Source organism: Zalophus californianus, chromosome 11 (genome assembly GCF_009762305.2).
Source record: "Zalophus californianus isolate mZalCal1 chromosome 11, mZalCal1.pri.v2, whole genome shotgun sequence".
NCBI lineage: Eukaryota > Metazoa > Chordata > Mammalia > Carnivora > Otariidae > Zalophus > Zalophus californianus.
The window spans coordinates 96,600,977-96,619,468 of record NC_045605.1 but is presented as its reverse complement, the minus strand read 5'-3'; the positions used below and the strand labels follow the sequence as shown (position 1 = coordinate 96,619,468).

Here is an 18,492-nt window from a genome sequence, read left to right as displayed (position 1 = left end):
TGTGTGTGTGTGTGTGTGTGTGTGTGTGTGTGTAGGTATCTATCTGGTAAGTGAAATCCGTAATTGAGGGAGGAGTAATGATCATTAAGTGTGAAATAGAATTAATTTTATTCACTCCCAATTTAGACCTGAAACTTCTTTGATGTTTGATCCATATATTTTTTTCCCTAGGATTCAGCAAATACATTTGCAATAGCTTACTACAACACCCCGAATATGGCATGTGTTACCACTGATGAGCATTTGAGTTAAAGTAGAATAATAGCTTCCATTAACTTTTTGTTCTTACTTACCCAACTGTACCAGTTAATAAAGGCCTAGGAGGTGGATAGGAGCATTTACTAGATTTTATTTTGCCTGTGTTCCTAAAACAACTGTTTCTGCTTTCTGAGCAGAAATTCCAGCAAGTTTGTTTTGATAATGTGCTTGTACTTTATCTCCACAAATATTTTAAAAATTGAACAGTTTTATAGCAGGCTGTGTAGTTTTCTTTCTTTCTTTTTTTTTTAAGTAGGCTTTACATGGGGCTTGAACTCAAAACCCTGAGATCAAGACCTGAGCTGAGACCAAGAGTCAGATGCTTAACTGAGCCACCCAGGCGCCCCAGTATAGTTTTCTTTCGATTAAAAAAATTGTAATGTTACTTTACAATTGCTAGAGTGGTCAGTAAGTGAAGCTTTGTAGTTTTAGAATTAGCATAGTGTATGCACAGTATTAAGTATTCTTTATGCAGGGCTTACAAAACAGTTGCTTCTCTTGGGTGAATGGAATTGTAGGAAGTTTAGAAGTGTATTTCATTTCAATAAACACAGGAGTTAGAAATAGACCCTATGAGGTCTTTGGAGGTTGATTTAAAGAATTGTACAATTTTGAAAGTCAGTCTGTCTCTGACCAATTTGTAAAAGCTGGGCCATTCATGTCAGGGCTGAACTCCTACTAGACTTATGCAGGAACCTGTCTGGTTCAGTGGTACATTAGCTGCTTCACAGAGAGATGCACATCGATTGCACATACTCCCTCCATTGTCTTTTCTTTCCCCTCTTCTTTACTGTCTCTTTGCCATCTCTTCTCTGTATAGCTGTCCGGTCTGCTGTGCATCACTCCCTCCAAAGCCACCACGAGTTTATTCTCTCTCCAAAACAAAACAAAACACCATTGTAATGATTAGTTTTTAAACAGAGCTGTTATCAAGACCTTAAGGCTTTAACAGTTTGTGGACCTCCTTGTTTTGGGCCCTTAGCCAGGAGTTGGATAATAGCTCAAAATCACTTGCGAAGTAACTGAGTATTTGTGAAACATTTTATATCTGGACTAAGGAAGAGAATAGAAAAAGACCTTTTTACCTCAGAAGTTGCTATATTTTCCGGTAGGGGGTGAGGTGGGGGCATAGTGGGGAAAGGGGAACTTTGTTCCCTTAAACTAAGATAAGGGAACTAGGAAGCATTAATTGATTAGATGGTTCTCTGTACTCCTGTGGACCTAACTGGAAAAGGAGTTGGAAATTATGGTGCTGCCGATTCTGAAAGTATTCTGATTTAGTAATAGAGAGGACTCGTAGAATTTCTTTCTTTAGTTTGTAAAATGTAAAATACAGCTATAATGCCTTGTTTTTAGGCATTGATTGCATTTCATTAATTGGTAGTTGCAAAATAGCAGATCTTTTCCTTTCCAGATTTCTCCTGGTGGTTTTAAACTGTTAACTGAGTTGTTTTGGTAAGAAAAGTAAAACTTGGAAATTAGTTGTGGTTAAATGTTAAGTTAATGGCCGTATTGGATTTAAATTCAGTAGCTTCTAAGATCTATACAAGGTGTTTCATTTATTATATAATTATACGTACTGAAAAACTTATTTGACACAAGAATTTTAACTTTATAGGACTTTTAAAAACTTCTTTTTATGGAAATTTAAAAACATGCAAAAGCAGAGCGAATAATATTAGCAAACACCACATTACTCTTAACCCAACTTCAAGTTATCATTTTGCCAATGTTTACAGTGTGTGAAACATACAAGGAAAGTACTTTTATGTTTTTAAAACATGCAGTACAAATAGATCTGTTGATATACTCAAAGAAAAAAAATGTGTGTGAGAATGTTAACTCTTTTCATACATTGTAAATTTAATACTGATAATCATCCTTTAGGATAATACTGCTTTCATTTGTCTTTTAACTTATTGAAGGTGTCTGAGCCACTACTAACTTAACGGAGAACCACGTCTGCTGGAAAAATTTTAGTTTTCCTACCCCCTCTATCTTTGGAAACTTACTGATTATTAGTTTTTTGAATTTACTATCCTTCTTAGTTGCATTTTATTTTATGTACACTTGCCTATTGACAACTTTTGTATGAGCCACCAGTAATGGTCTTTTCTAGAGTATGTAGGGCAACTTAAAATCGGAAATTCTTAAATCTTGTTCTGCATTTTCTCCTTTGAATGTTCTATTTCTATTTCACCTATGTGTATATACCAATTGACTAAGGAATACATGTTATAACTTGTAAAATAGTTTGTTGAGGAGGGAATTTTGACTCTCTGCTATCCCTGGACGTGATAACGGTGATTAGGAACTTAAGTTATTTGCTCCCTTGTTCACTCCTCTTTGGAGGAGTAGTAAGTCATGTATGTGCCTGCAGTTGTGGGGCCTGTTCATTACTAGTCACAAGGTGATGGTAGACTTATTTCTGAATTTCCTTGCTTTTATTAGATTAAATTAGACCCATAAGGATAATTACTCCACCCCAATGCATGAGGAAGCATAGTCATTGGGTGTCGTGCATCTAAACCCCCATGAAATGCATTGAAAAGGTATCTTTAATGTTATGATGCTGTTTGGCATATTTAGTTTAGTGCAAGGAGTGTACTTATTTAACAGGACCGCTAATAAGCTTCCCCTACACCAAAGATATATTTTTAAAAATTATACTTAAGATGACTTTGTAGTATTCCCCAGTAGAGTTCATCTAGAGCAGCAAAATCTTTCTAAAATAAAACTTATTCCTTTAACCGGTATTCATTTAAGTGGGTTTCTCTGTACTTGGTTTCCATGGAAATAGCGAATAGCTAACGTTATTTATAAGGTGGAAGTAAAATAGGGTGCCTAATGGGACCCCATGCTGCTCTGATGAAGAGACTTAGGAAAAAAATCCATGCTCATGGGATTTTTTTTTAACAAGGTTAATGGAAGCCCTGATTTCAGTCTTCTGTAACAGAACATATTTTTGGTTTTAAAGGCTAGCATTAATATCAAGCAAACTTCTTTCTTTTTTTTTTTTGGTGTATATTGCTTTCACTTTCAACTTTTAGGACCACTTACTTATCAGCATGATTGAGGCTCTATGCTTCAGACTCGTGTTTCTTTGTGGGTTTTGTTTCAAAAGTTAAAATCCCCAGCATATTGTAGCTTTTTCAATTTCCCGTTGACATTTCAAAGTACAGATATAGAGCTAAATGTTCATTAATGATAGCAGCAACAATAAAGAATCAATATGTTGGACTACCTAGTTTTTTGTTTTGTTTTTACTGTGAATGTTACGGAACCATGTTTAGTTTTCAGGCCTTAAGTCAGGATTCTTTTTTATTTGTGTTGTGGAGCTAAACCAGTGTAGAGAGAAAAGATGCTAATTTTCTCTTGGGATTAGAAATGGGGGAAATCTTAATTTCTCTTTCTTTTTTTTAAAAAAGGATTGTTGCCAAAGCATTTTAATTGAAATAAATGTTAATTCTTTTAGTCTTTGAATGTGGATTTGGAGTAAACCTTGGCTTTTTCCTCATTTCTTCGGTAAGGCCTACTCTTAGTTTTCTAGGCCTACAGCGAAGCCTTGCATTTCTTAAACCGCTTCAAATGAAAAAATATCAATCCCTTTGTGTTTGTGTTTATGATTGTGTGTGTGTGTGTGTGTGTGTGGTGTGTGTGTGTGTGTGTGTGTGGTGTGTGTGTGTGTGTGTGTGTGTGTGTGTGTGTGGTGTGTGTGTGTGTGTGTGTGTGTGTGTGTGTGTCAGTCACTAATTTTTCTATAGCCTGAAAGGCACCTGCTCATTTTCCAGCCTGGTGAGTACAGCAGTGCTGTATTGAGAAGTGAGGCAGTATGGAACACAATAAGGTGCTATAATTTTTATTTAGTTAGTTTTGGTCGTCCTTGGCAGCTTGTGATTGTTATCCGTTTGTCTGGAAGTACTCTGTGATTATTCCTGGCTATCAATGCAGCAGGAGTTTTCCTCTGTGTTTTAAAAGCAAGGGTTGTAGTGTACTTAGGGCTCCATCAGGGGAGGAGTTTTTGTTTTGTTTTGTGTGTATGTGTTTCTTTGGACAAGCTCCTGGCTGTACTTGGGTTGACCGTGCTCTAATTTTTAAAAATTTGACTTAATCTTGTTGAATTTTTGTGTGAGGTATTTTATCTCCAGCAATTCACTAGTTTCTTCTGTGCATATTCGTTGGTGCTATTTTATAAAATTTCCTCAGTGTGTCAGTTGTTTTAGTTTAGCTGTTTCTTGTATGTTTTTAAAATCAGGTGTTTACCAGTGACCTTCCTTAGTGACTTTTATTTGAATTATCTTTGTGCTTTAGAGACATAGGAATTTGGGTCTATTATCCCATTTCTGAGAGAACAAGTCCCAGTAGTTGCAGTTAGTGCAGTAGAAAGGGTTTTGGCAGATACAGTGCTGGGCATTGATCCTCCTCCTTGGTGCTTATCGTTTACACCCAGAACTCCCATTAGTGTTAATAGGAGACACTTGCTTAAATCCCTATACACCAGGATAAACCCAAACTCTTTTGTAATGCCTTATAGATACCTGAGTTGTTTTTTTGTTGTTGATGGCAAGAGTTTTGGTCCTGAGGTTAGCTGATTATTAGGATAAGAGTTTGAGTTATCTTGGGATATGGGGTGATTTACTAAGTCTGATCTGTAATTAAGTTTATGTTATGATTAGACTCAGAAAACATTTATAGCTTTGTGAGCTGTGGAAGCTTGTGAATAAGGATTTTTGTACTTTATAGCATGATGAAGCAAGATTTCTTCTTTCCGTTTATTTCTCCTAATACTTCTCAACTATAAAATAAATGATTTTACAAGTTTTTATACATATTGCAAGAAGACTTGGTAAAAATTATTTTTTTATTTGTAAGCCTTTCCTCAATTACTCTCTGGCCTCTTACGTCTTTTGTCAGCTAATGTTGCTCACGTTTTCAAACATAATGTGCACTGTCTTAGAGCTTGGACATTGCAATCATTGGTCAAATATTAGAAAATCACTGTTTACTGTGAATTGTGGATTTTTATTACTTTCATTTATTTATGCACAGTCTAATGGAAGGATTCCTAGATTGAGAGCAGTAAATCTGGGTTTTAGGCTGGGCTTTGCCTCTTACTATCTTTGTAGCTTTTGGCTAGTTATGTAGACTTCTTGGATTGCTGTTCCCCTGTTGATGAAGGAATGGATTTGGTTCTCTGGGGTGTCCATTCTAGCTGTAGGCTATTTGAAGGCCTACTTTCCTAGGTACTGAAGGAAATGGGGGACTGTAAGGCAATGATTCCTAATCCCTACCCATCAGAATCTTCTGGAGGGAGTTAAAAAAATACAGATATCTGGGCTCTAAATCAGACATCATGAATTCAGAATTATTAAGGGTAGGGCCTGTGAATTTATGTATTTTTTTTGAAGTTTTAGAGTTACCCTGATACAGGTTTGAGAACTACTTGTACAAGGCATTATTTCTACTCGTGTGTGGTGTGTGTGTATGTTTGTAGTCAGGGAGATAAGACATAAGTTACAATGTGGGACAGTATGTGGTTAAATTTTAAGATGAATGTGAGAGATGATAAACTATCTGAGAATTCAAAGAAAGGAAGATCTGGGAGTTGGGATAGTTAGGGAAGGTCTCCATTTATCCCTGAATCTTTTATCTGGACCCGAATGACTGGCCGAGATTTGGCTAGGTGGAGACAGTAAAAAGGATATTGTTAGCGTAAGAAAGAACATCCCTACAGTAAGTTTGGGGAGAGGAACAATTCTGAGGACAATTGTAGTCTTTATTTTAGTATTCTCTTGCAACTGCTGTAGATTTTCTAAACATTTTGAGGGAGTGAACCATGAAGATATTTTATGGAAGAGAGTGTTCCAGTCAGAGGGAAAAGCAAATAGAAGAGTCCTGAGAAGGGAACTTGTTTTGAGTTTTTGAAGTACAAAAAAGAGGTCAGTATGGCTGGAACAGATTAAGCAATGGGGAGAGGAGATGAGGTCTGAGAGTAGCAGAGGCCCAAATCACTTAGAGTCTCGTGGGCCATTTGAAAGGACTTCAGCTTTTTTTCTGAGTGTGATGGGAAACCATTGGAGGATTTTGAATAGAGGAGTAACTGGATCTTTCTTGGATTTTGAAGAGGTACTCTGGCTGCTGAGAGAATAGACTGTAGCAAGACAAAGATGGAAAGGAGGGAGGGCAGTTAGGAGGCTATTGTAATAATCTAAGTGAAAGATGGTGGTGGCTTGGATCAAGGAGGTTGTAGTGGAGTTGACACAAGTGGTCAAAGTCTGTGTATTTTGAAGGTGGATGCAAGGTGCTTGGCTATTAGATTGGGTGTGGAAAAAAGAGAAGAGGAGTCAAGCATGACTTTAAGATTTTCGCCTGAAGGGATGGAGTTGCCACTTACTGAAGTGGGGATGACTCTGAAGAGGAGGTTGGGGGATAGGTAGTCAAGAGTTTACTTTTGAACTCGTTGAGCTTGAGAAACCTATTTGACAAGTGTTGAATGGGCAGTTGGGTATATGAGTTTGGAATTCAGGGGAAAGGTCTGAGCTGGAGATAAAAATTTGGGAGTCACCAGTGTACAGATCATTTTATAGCCAGGAGAGTGGGTGAGATTACCTAATGGGAAAAGCGCCAAGAACTGAGCCCTGGGGCAGTTCAACATTTTGAGGTCTTGAGAGATGAGAAGAAACCAGCATAAGAAATCCAGAACAGTGGCCAGAGAGATTAGGAGGAAAATCAAGATTGGGTGGTATCCTGGGAGTCAGGAGAGAAAGGGTTTCAAGAAGGAAGAAATGATCCACTGGGTCAAATACTACTGATCAAACATGGAAGTGAGGCCTGAGATTTTTCTATTGGCTTTAGCAACAGGGAGGTCCTTGGTGATCTTGAGAATAGAAGGAGGCCAAAGCCCTAATGGAGTGAGTCCAGTAGAGGATGGGGAGAAGGAACTAGGGACAGAGATATGGTTAACTCTTTCAGGGATTTTTCTTACAAATGGGAGCATAAACATGGGACAGTAACTAGAGAAGGATATGGAGTCAAGGGAGGCCTTTTTTTTTTTTTTTTTAAGATGGAAGAAACGGGGCTCCTGGCTGGCTCCAGTGGATGGAGCGTGCAACTCTTGATCTTGGGGTTGTGAGTTTGAGCCTCACGTACGGTGTAGTGAAATAAAATCTTAAAAAAAAAAAAAGATGGAAGAAACAAAATGATCCAGTAATGAGGGGAAAATTGATGCTTCTTGAAACTGAGGGGGGAAGTGCTATAGGGATGTCCATGAGAGGGTAAGACTAAGAGGAATGGGGTACACAGGGATGATTATTATATCGGGACCTAAAGGACGAAATCTCATTAAGCAGGATTCTGCTTTTTCTTCTGAGCACTTATTTGCATTTAAATTTATTTCAAACTTATTATGCTTTCTGTTAGAAGTTAGGAAGGGTAGATAAAAAGCAGTAAAACTTATTGTATATAAAATTAGTGTATCAGCTTGGTGTAGTAGAAGAGAAGAGATTGAATCTTCTGCGTAAGGTGACATTTTAAAGTGTCTTTGAATGACAATTATCTGTGCTATTCTAGTCCCTTATCAAAATTTATGATTGAGCACAGACTATAAACTTAATTGTTCGAATTTGTAGTGGGATGAATTTTAGCCTAATTTAAAACATGATCTAATGTTAAACCTTTTCTCTGCAAAATTTGTTTATTATTTAATATATGTTCTTCATACAAAGGTTTTAGATATTTTACAAAAGGTACTTAAGTTGTTATTAATCACCTTTGATTTAGTGATGGAATTTTAAATTTTACAACCATATTAGAAATCTGAATGATTCATTTCTTTACCAGCTCTAATTAAAGCAGCTCCCTGTGAAGTTCTGGAGAGGTGAACCATCTTTAGTTTGCAGAAAATCATGGGAAGTTATCTTAGCAAGATATATTCATCTCTAAAAGCAAAAATAATTTCATTTAGTCCAACTTATGTGTTCTGAGTGCATTTTTTTAAGGTTTTATTTATTTATTTGACACAGAGAGAGAGTTAGGGAGAGCAGGAACACAAGCGGGGGTGTGGGAGAGGGAGAAGCAGGCTTCCCGCCAAGCGGGAAGCCCAAAGTGGGGCTCGATCCCAGGACCCTAGGATCATGACCTGAGCTGAAGGCAGACGCTTAACAACTGAGCCACCCAGGTGCCCCCTGAGTGCATTTTTAATAATAAATCTATATTTGAAAAATTTAAGCAAATGTGGTTAAAATTTTTAACTACCTTAGCTGAGTATGAAGAGTATGTGAGAAACAAATTAAGTGGACTTTCAGTCACCTTAAATCAAACTTGCATTTCAGACTTAAATACATTTCGCATATAGGTAGTGTTAAAGTACACATTTATGTATAGATCTTTCTTGTTCACTCGCTCTTACTAAATTATAGAAATAAAATCTTTTTAAAATTTTTAATCAGTTTTCAAATGGTAGTCAATTAGAAGAAACACTTTAGTAGTAGTGTTTAAAAATCACTAGTCTAAAAATAATTGACTCTTTTTTAGTATCTGAACTTCTTTGCAAAGAGGTGTGGGTCTCCTCTTCCCAGAATTCTTATATATACAGAACTTAGCATATAGTATTGTAGGGTTGGCAAACCCCTCTGAAGCCCATGCATGAGGATCCCTTAGGCATGAAGGATCTCAAGTTTTAAAACCTGCCCTATATAGCTTACGTATAATAATTTTTCTTTAAAATTTTATGTGGAGACTTTTCCAAAAATATTTTGCCAGTATTTACTGTAGTTTGTTTCTTAGAAGTGTTACTGCTGCACCTGGTTAAGAGGTGGTGAGGTCTCTTGGAAAGGCCAGCTCAGTCAAAGGAATCTCAGGGTCTGTAAGCTTTTCTTCAGCTTTACAACCAATTGGTGTGTGACTTTTGGGGAAGTCATTTAACCTCTCAGGCTTTGATTTCCTATGTGATATCTACAGTCCCTGTAAGCAGTTCTATGACTAGTTTTATGATTTCATGGTTTCACGATATGGTAAAATTCTTTATCAATTTGGGATTAACTCTGGTATTGATTTTTGGAGAAAATGCCCTAGAGATAAGGTGTTCATCCATTGTGCCTTTTTACTGAATTATGACTTTTCAGAAGAGTTAATGTGACTCTACTTTCTCAAATGCCGTATAAGTAAAAGTAAAAATCCCAATTCTATCCTGATCATTTTGAGTTTCAACATATTTCATATGTTCTGGTTATAAACCATTGTTATTCTTTGTGTTGGAATTGTCATCTCCAGTTGTGTGCCTTGTTTTTTCATTCTCTGAATGGTGTTTTTTTGATGAACAGAAGTTCTTAATTTAGTATAATATATCAGTCTTTTCCTTTTCATTATATTTTAAAATGGCAATATCTTCTTCTCTCATCTACTTGTTTTTATCCAAAGTCATTCATTTAACAAATAATACTGTGGGGGATTGACGCATAAGAAATTATCACCAGCATGAGAAAGCTAACAAGAAATGTCTCATAGGGAAAATAAGTCATCAACAAAGTTAAGGGTCCACTTAGTCAATTCATTCATTTAACAGATATTTACTGAACATTTACTGTGTGCCTGTACTGAGTGGTACAGAATTCTGTAGGTACTATCTGTAATGTTAAGAATTCACTTTTTAAAAATTGAGGTATTACTGACCTGTGACATTATATTAGTTTTAGGTATACAGCATAATGATTCAATATATGTGTGTATTGCAAAATGATTACCACAGTAAGTTTAGTAAACTTACATCACCACACGTAGTTACAATTTTTTTTTCCTTCTGAGAATCCACTTTTAAATAACCACATCATTCTACAGACCTTTGCATGATTTTTCTTTTGATTGGAAGTCATTCTAATCTTGGTGATTAAAATAGCCATTTATATGGACTTGAGAACTTTCAGAAGTACTGCTGCTAAAGAAAAGGCAGGATAAAACAGCAAATTGAATTTCTTTTGGAAATGAATGTCAACTGCTTGAACTGGGGCTCTTTTAAATTATTTTACCGCATGTTTGGTATGACTGTACTTGATTAAATAAAAATTTATAATCTGGATGACATGAAGATTTTTTACAATATCCCTCGAAATGAGAACACTATTGAAGTAACATCAGTCAACAAACATACCATGCTTAAAACATAAGGAAGTTTTAGAGCATGGTATGTGGAGTAAATAATTTAATAGTAAAATATTAGAAAAATTTTAAATTTTGTTTCCTAATGTTTTTTAACTGAAAAAGAAGTTTGGGGTGGGGAAGAGTTAAAAATAAACAATATAGGGTGTCTGGCCGGCTCAGTCAGTAGAGCATGTGACTCTTGCTCTCAGGGTCGTGAGTTTGAGCCCCATGTTGGGTGTAGAGATTACTTAAAATCTTTTTTTTTTTTACATTATTTATTTATTTGACAGAGAGAGACACAGCAAGAGAGGGAACACAAGCAGGGGGAGTGGGAGAGGGAGAAGCAGGCCTCCCGCCTAGCAGGGAGCCCGATGTGGGGCTCGATCCCAGGACCCTGGGATCTTGACCTGAGCCAAAGGCAGAGGCTTAACGACTGAGCCACCCAGGCGCCCCTTAGAAATAAAATCTTAAAAAAAAAAAGCAAAACAAAACAAACCCAAAAAACAAACCCGTATAGCCTGACTTGACTTTTCTAACTTAGAAGTCAATTTAATGGAGTTTAGTTAATCTTAAAAAATGCAATTGATAAAAGCATCATTGAGCATTAGATTGAGATCCCCAAACCTTAATTTTCTTTCTGGCTCTATCACTGATTAAATATGTGGCAGAGAGGAAGGCATGTTTGTGTTGCGTAGCTTACAGCCTTAAGTGGTGAGGCTTGAAGAATGTGAATGAAAAGTTTAATTGAAATTACGATGATGCAAATAAAATGCTGTGAATTTTGAAGCCTTGTATCAGACAAGTCCATTTCAAGATTAATTGAAAAAAGACCTTTTAAACAGACCAAACTCTAAGGGTCAGTGATGTAACCTTAATTTGTTAGTATAAAGCAATGAACAGTGAAGCCCATTTGTTGGGGATGAGCCTGTATTTGTGTTATTTAGATGAGGTACATTTTATTTTTGTGTGTCTCTTAGGAAAGGGAAACTGTCAACTACTTACTTTTCCTTGTCTTGGAAAAATTGTGGAAAAGTGAAAAATGGAAAATTAGAGATTTAACTGCCTTTGGATTTTTTTCCTTGCTGTGAAAACTACCTCTTTTCCCATTTTTGGGGTAGGGTGGGGTGGTGGTTAAAAGCTTTGGAGATTTTTGTGTGTTTTGTTTTTTCTTCTTAAAGTCAGAAATCTGTAAGTCTTCAGCTTTAATGACATGTCATAAATCTTTGTAGTCTAATTCCATTTTCCCCTTCTTCTGCTGTAGGGAGCAAGAGAGCTGAAGGAGAGCCCGTTTCCCCAAAATTGGTAAGTACTTTCACGAGGCAGGTATAGTGTGCCTGATGCTAGTTGGGTAATAATTCAGATGTTCAGTGATTTTTTTTTTTTTTTCAAAAAAGCTCTCTCCCAGAAATGAGGCTTTACTGTTTGCACTGAGTGAAAGTGAATTTTTGTCTAATTTCACGTAGGTGTATCTCAAATGCGTTTGTGTTTCTAATAATACTGCTGGGCTTGCATGTTCCTACATTCCATAACCTGTTAAAATGTAAAGGTCCCCTTTGCCAAAAATGTCCTTAATGCAGTGGTTAGAGCTGAAAATTCTAAAGTCAGGAATTTCAAAAGTTCAGGTTCCTGTTGTGTTTTATATTACTTAATAAGCTGTTAAATTTGATGGCCTTAGTGTATGTGCAAAATGGCTAGGTTAATGTAACTATGGGAACCTTGACTTTGAAATTTGGGACTCTTAAGCATTTATATCCTTAAATTTAATGCTGGATTGGCTTCATGTTTGATACTACATTTTTAGTGTGTGTTGTTTGTATAATTCTAAAAGAGGAAAAAATAAGAGAGAGAGTGAATTGTAGCAGTGTGGGGGCATATAGGCAAACATATTTTTTTCCTAATATCTACTTTAGTATCTACACTAACAGCTTATAAATCATCACACTTTAATCATTTTTTTGAATGTCTAATTCAAGATTGCAGATTGCACAGGGCAGTCTAGTGACCAAGGATCAAACAAATATTAACCTTATTTGGAGAGCATGTATTATGATAAAAAATTAAACCAGAGAGCTGGAATAGGATCATTCCTTAATACGAGGCTACTTCTTTTTGTTTTTGTTTTTTAAATTCTCTCTCTCAAATTTTAATTAATGTAGTGGCTGGAGTAGATATTTGGTTAAGGCTTCTTTTTGATAATTCACTGTCCTTGAGGTGTCTCTCTTATCTTTTAGGGATTGGGCTTTGAACATGAAAGGGGGAGGCATTTGAACCAGTTAACCTTGCATTTTACTACCTTTATATTTTACTTGCCTTTCTCTCATGGAGCCTTTTTAAATAAATAATCAAGACCCTATAGCCCTTTTCTTTGAGATGTGATAGAATCACAGAATCTCAGAGAAGGGACCTTAAGGGCTTTCTCTTCCAGCCTTTTACCAGTGTGGAAATTTTCTTCTCCTATATCCCTGACAGATTGGTACATATTGAATACTACATTTAAAGAAATGTAGCTCATTATTTTCTGTAATGTATTCTGAGGAATTCTAGTTCCACAGAAATGAGTAAATATTATTGAGGTGGGGTGGGGGTGGGAAAAATGTTCTGTGGTCAAATAATTTGGGAAATGCTGCGTTAAAGTTAAACAGGTTTCTTTACTGCAGGACTTCTCAGAACCTTTAATATGCTAATGTGCATTGTGAATCTCCAAGAGGGGGATATGATATGCAGCATTCTTGAATACTTCTAATGACAGGGAGCCCACTACCTCATAAGGTAACCCATTCCTTTTTTGTACAGCTCTAATCCTTAGCTCTTCCTTAAATTGATCTGAAATCTATCCTCCCATAACTTCCACTTTTATTAAGTACTTATTGGTTATGCCAAGACCACCACACCCTCTTGTGTTACCCTTTGTGTAGTAAATATTTATATGATTCTGGCCAGGCTTATCTGGACAATTTTTTGTCATTAAATAGCATTCTAGTAAATGTGGCAATCAACTCTAAAATTTCTGCCTCATTGTCACTGTGCTCTTATACACTACTCTCCAGACTCCTTCATTCTGAATTTCTGTGAGTTTTTAAATTTACTTGCAATGTTCTTGTTGGGTATAGTTGGGCTGATTTTAGTAGATGTGCTTGATTTCTGTAAAGAAAGGTAGGAAATAGAAGAATTTGTGTGTTAGCTAGGCGTGGGCTTGGGCCCAGGGAGCTGAGGTAGAAACTACGTATCAGAATGAACATTCGTGGTAGAGAGAGAGATGCAGGACAGTGCAGCAGACCATGACAAAGAGGGTGCTGTCGAGAAATCCTGACTTGACACTGTGTTGTGATGGTATGACCTGTATAGGTATTCCTTTTCTTTTTCTAAATAAGGATCTGGCCTGTTCCCCCAAAACCAAAACAGAGAGGAGAGATACATATTTTTTATTCAGACACATTCAGACATTATCATAAATCTAATTGTGTTATGCATATATATAAATCTAATCTAATGGTTAGGAAACATCAGTCTCACTAGCTAAGGTGATTTTTGTCAACAGCTATTAACACCAAGACTTGAGCATAGTAACCTTGCCAGTGTTGGAAGGTAGCCTCTGAAATCAGGATTGCCAAGTTCTTTGTGCAGTAGCATTTTCTGTTGACATGTGGAGTGTCACCAAAGAAATACCTCTGTGAAAATAAGAAAACAAACATTATATTTTTTATATCATTTTTATTCATGTTAGGAAATATTAGTTTTCAGTAAGTGCTACTAAAGAGCTTTATTATTAGTATCTGTGATCCTATTATCTTTATTTATTAGTATCTGTGATCATTTTTAGCACTGTTAGTTAAAAGTTAAAGATACTATTATATCTCCTAGCATTTTTGTACAAATTGAAACCTGATATTTTAGTATTTGACACATTTACAAGTAAGGACACATAGATCTGTCAAGACTTTCTACTTTTTTTTTTTAACTTAATTTTAAATAATCTCTGTACCCAATGTGGGGCTCGAACTTACATCCCCAAGATCAAGAATTGCGTAGTCCACCGACTGAGCCAGCCAGGCACTCCTCTACTTCTTTTTTTTAAAAAAATTAAACCTACTCCAAACAGTATTCTGTGTAATATATAGATCAAAAGTGGAGTCTTGGGGCGCCTGGCTGGCTCAGTCAATAGAGCATGAGACTTGATCTCGGGTCATGAGTTCAGGCCCCACATTTGATGTGCATTTTACTTAATTAAAAAGAAAAACAAAGACAAAAATAACTGCAGTCTTACACCAAGTAAGTATTTGGTATAGAGAACACTGAGCTGTCCATTTTTAGGGAATTCAGTCTGGGAGCACAGTGTTCTATGGACTTATTGTCAGTTAAAGAAACTTGGTAGACAACTTGAGTTTTGATGGGAAAAAAGGTTTATACCAATTTAGGAACAGAGCAGTGTTTCTTAGCAGTAAATTCAGAGGTATGGCATTACTACATTATTAGAATCATAATGAAAGACCTAGAGGTCACATATCTCTAAGCACAACTCTACCCAGCAAAATAGTTAGAAGCCCCTTGCTTAGAGAATTTGAAAATAGGGAAGCCTACATTTTCTCAGCGAAATACTGTGTTGAGAAGTTTATTAAAAAGTTGGTTTGTATGAGTAGAAGAGTTAAGCGTGTTAAGAATAGCATAGAACTTTGTAGTTTACAAAGGGCTTTTCGTGTAACTTCATCTCTTTTAAACCTCGTAACAGTTTTATGAGTAGATGATACTGTTCCCATTTTTCTGATTTATAAGCAAACAAACAAATTAAAAACCCTGAGGCTGAGAGTGGCTACCTAGCAAGTAAATGGAATCCGTCTTTTCTTGTTTTGGGGGTATGCTGTCTTTTTTTAGTGAGATTTGATTATTATTTTTGTTTTGTTGGTTTGTGGAGTTTTTATTAATTCCTGTTTTTGGTCTTATGTTATTTGAAGGTGAGAAGCTGCTAGGTGTTCCAGTCGTTTGATACGTACGGTTCTGAAGATAACAAATGTTGGTATCTTGTGCTAGGCAGTTACCCTCTCTGATGGTAGCATTTAGAGCTGCTGGGTGGTAGAAGGCATTGTACCTCAGTAAAGTGTGTCTGTTACTGCTTTGTGAGTCTGTTTATATTTACCTTGTAGCAGCTGATTTGTTAGTTGTAACTTGCTGGCATTGGTCAAAATAGGATAAATCTTTTTACAAATTTAGCAAATAAAACCTTTTTTATGATGCTATAAACTGCCCCCACATAGTCATCATATGACAGCTGCGTAAGTTGTCTAAACCCCCAAAATATTTTTTAAAAGGATTCAACATGTGCTTGCCTTGTTTTTATAAGCTATAAATACATGTATATAATGTGCTCCTTTAGGTAGAGACCAATCTCTTAAAACTGCTATCCAGAAAGAGAACTTTTTTGAAGGAGTAGGATATAAAATGAATCTTCTAATCCTTCATAAGTTTTTCTGTAACAAGTCACTTTTTTAACCCTTCAGTTTTATTTTGAAATAAAATGAATAATTGGCATTTAGTCATCGCCAAATAAAATTTTGTGCCTTTCTCTGTCTCTAATAAGCAGACAACAATCTGATGAAGGAATAAAAGCTGTCAGCTCCTCATTAACTTGAGTTACAGGCTTCTTATCCTGCGAGGCACTCTTTGACATTTTAGAGCCTCCAGGTTAAATCCTGGTTTTACTTTTTCTTTTCCTGAACATTTCGTTTCATCAGTATCAAATTTTCTGAGGCTTTAGCCATCCTCAGTTAATTTCTTTTAATTTAAAAAAAATGCATATTTTCTGTGGAAAAATGTCAAAACATCAATACTCTGAAAAATTGAAAGTAAATAACCCTTGTGCTACCACCCAGAGATAACCAGTAGGAAATTATGAAAGTGCCACCTGACCCAAACTCTTGACAGCTCAGAGTATTCTTATTTCTACAGATCTTTTTCAGTTTGATGGACAAAACTTATCTTCTTAAAACTTACATTTCTTTGACTATTGAAGATAGATGTTTTTCATGTTTGTTGGTCATTCTTACTCTTCTGTGAGTTGCTGTTTCATATTTTTAAGATTTGTGAGCACTCTAATGTATAAATTATGTTAACCCTTTATGTGTATGTTGTAAGTTTTATATTGTAAGTTCTCCATGTTTTTAATCTGCTCTTTGTTTCCAGAGTTTATATGTTGAGTTGAACTATGATGTTCTGTGTTACTACCAGTAAAATCAAATATGGCCTTTTTATTGTTGAAAATACCCCTTTAACTTCAAGGTGATTCTTAATTTGACAAAAATTATAAGGAAGCATTTTTGGACATGTTTTCTGATTAGAACCTTGCAAAAATTAAAACTAATTCAACAAATTCAAGTTGAACTCTAATATATATGTTACAAATTCAAATAGGAAGATTATTTTAGTATTTAAAATTAAAGGGGGAGCGCCTGGCTGGCTCAGTCAGTGGAGCATGTGACTCTTGATCTTGGGGTTGTAAGATCGAACTGCCCATTGGGTATAGAGGTTACTTAAAAACAAAATCTTAGAAAAAAATAAAATTAAAGTGATACTATAGTTTTAACATTTGCTTTTTTTTTTTTAAGATTTTATTTATTTATTTGACAGAGACAGAGATAGCGAGAGCAGGAACACAAGCAGCGGGAGTGGGAGAGGGAGAAGCAGGCTTCCTGCCAAGGAGGGAGCCCGATGCGGGACTGGATCCCAGGACCCTGAGATCATGACCTGAGCCAAAGGCAGACGCTTAACAACTGAGCCACCCAGGCGCCCAGCATTTGCTTTTGTATATAGAGTAAAACTTACATGACAACAAAAACCTCAGTAACTTCATGATTCTGATATTTAGTTATTTATTGCAGTTACATAGATTTTCTAAGATAATAAGTAGCTAAAAAACTGCTTTTGTAGTTTATCGAAACATATCTCCTTTTCCAAATGGTCTCCCCTATACATACTGCCTTTTATTGGTTGATAGTATCATTGTATAGTAATCCTTTCCTAGCCTCCACAAATGTTAAGTTTGAAGGAATTTTTTATTTTTGAAATTTATTGTTTTTTAAGTTAGAGTGTTTTGGTATTACATAACATAGTATATAGATCCTAGGGGAGAGATAGACAGTGATGTTTTAAGTCTAGCAAGATTAAGCAAATTTAATGAAAATTAATATTCACAGGAATATATTCTATAGTTAATGATTCCATTATAACTGTTAAATAAGGTTTTAAAGAAGTTTTAAGAAAACTTAGGTTGAATATGGACTTGATCCGTAGATAAATAACTTTTGGAAAGTGTAAAGATTATGGATCTCATTGAATTGGTTTAAGGAGTAGTGGTTCTTTCAGATTCCTCATTGTTCCCTTCCTCAGTTTGTAAGAATGCTGCAAAGCTGCTCTAGCTCCAGGTTTTATAGGTACAAAGAGGAGAAGGGAAAGAAGTAAAGTTTAAATGTATTTTGGCAAAAGCAAACTTTTGCTCTGGGAGGTTACCTCAAATCATGTCTAAGGCCACGTTCAAGAAAAAAGAAAAAAAAGAGAAATTAGCCATTGAATTCATTTAAATTGTGGTGATGACAGAGCAGAATAGGAAGGCTCACATTCACAAGTCTAGACTTTTGACATTATTACCACTTGCAGTTATACACACAACTAAAGGAGATGCACTGGCAGGCTTGAAGAAGATGGTGTTCATTGTCAAGATGGAAATGTCTCATCCATTGCTAGACTACCACCTCTACTATACATGAGAGGTTTATTTTTTAACATCCTGTCGTAACTTTATGCAAAGCAGAGTTCGATTGCATTTTAGCTCTGTAAAGTATTAATTTGTTAAATGTAAATCTTTAAATGATAACAAGAATTTTCCTGTTTTGAGTTTTATTTTTAAAATAGAGTAAGAATCCATCCAGATGAAAGTACTCTGGTATTCTTTAACCTCTGAGAGACCCTGAACTTTCCATTTCACTCTGTGTGTTGTTTAAAAATGTATGACCCTGTTGTTATGTGTCTCTAAGGACAGTGTGTCCTGTATGGTTGTAGTCTTACCCTCTAGATTCTCAGCTCATCTAAAGGAGAAGTGGTCTTGTTCAGCTC

At 35.9% G+C, this 18,492-nt stretch overlaps 1 protein-coding gene across 12 annotated transcripts in view; it reads left to right on the top strand.

Moving 5' to 3' along the window:
• PHF21A (PHD finger protein 21A) overlaps window positions 1-18,492 on the top strand; it is a 191,625-nt gene that overhangs the window by 16,316 nt on the left and 156,817 nt on the right. For 9 of the 12 annotated variants that reach the window (XM_027578111.1, XM_027578115.1, XM_027578112.1 and 6 more), the window contains 2 exons: window positions 11,654-11,694; window positions 13,050-13,161. The gene's annotated coding sequence lies outside the window, so the exon portion shown is untranslated. The remainder of the gene's footprint in view (window positions 1-11,653; window positions 11,695-13,049; window positions 13,162-18,492) is intronic. The other 3 variants (XM_027578105.1, XM_027578110.1, XM_027578109.1) reach the window with 1 other exon arrangement.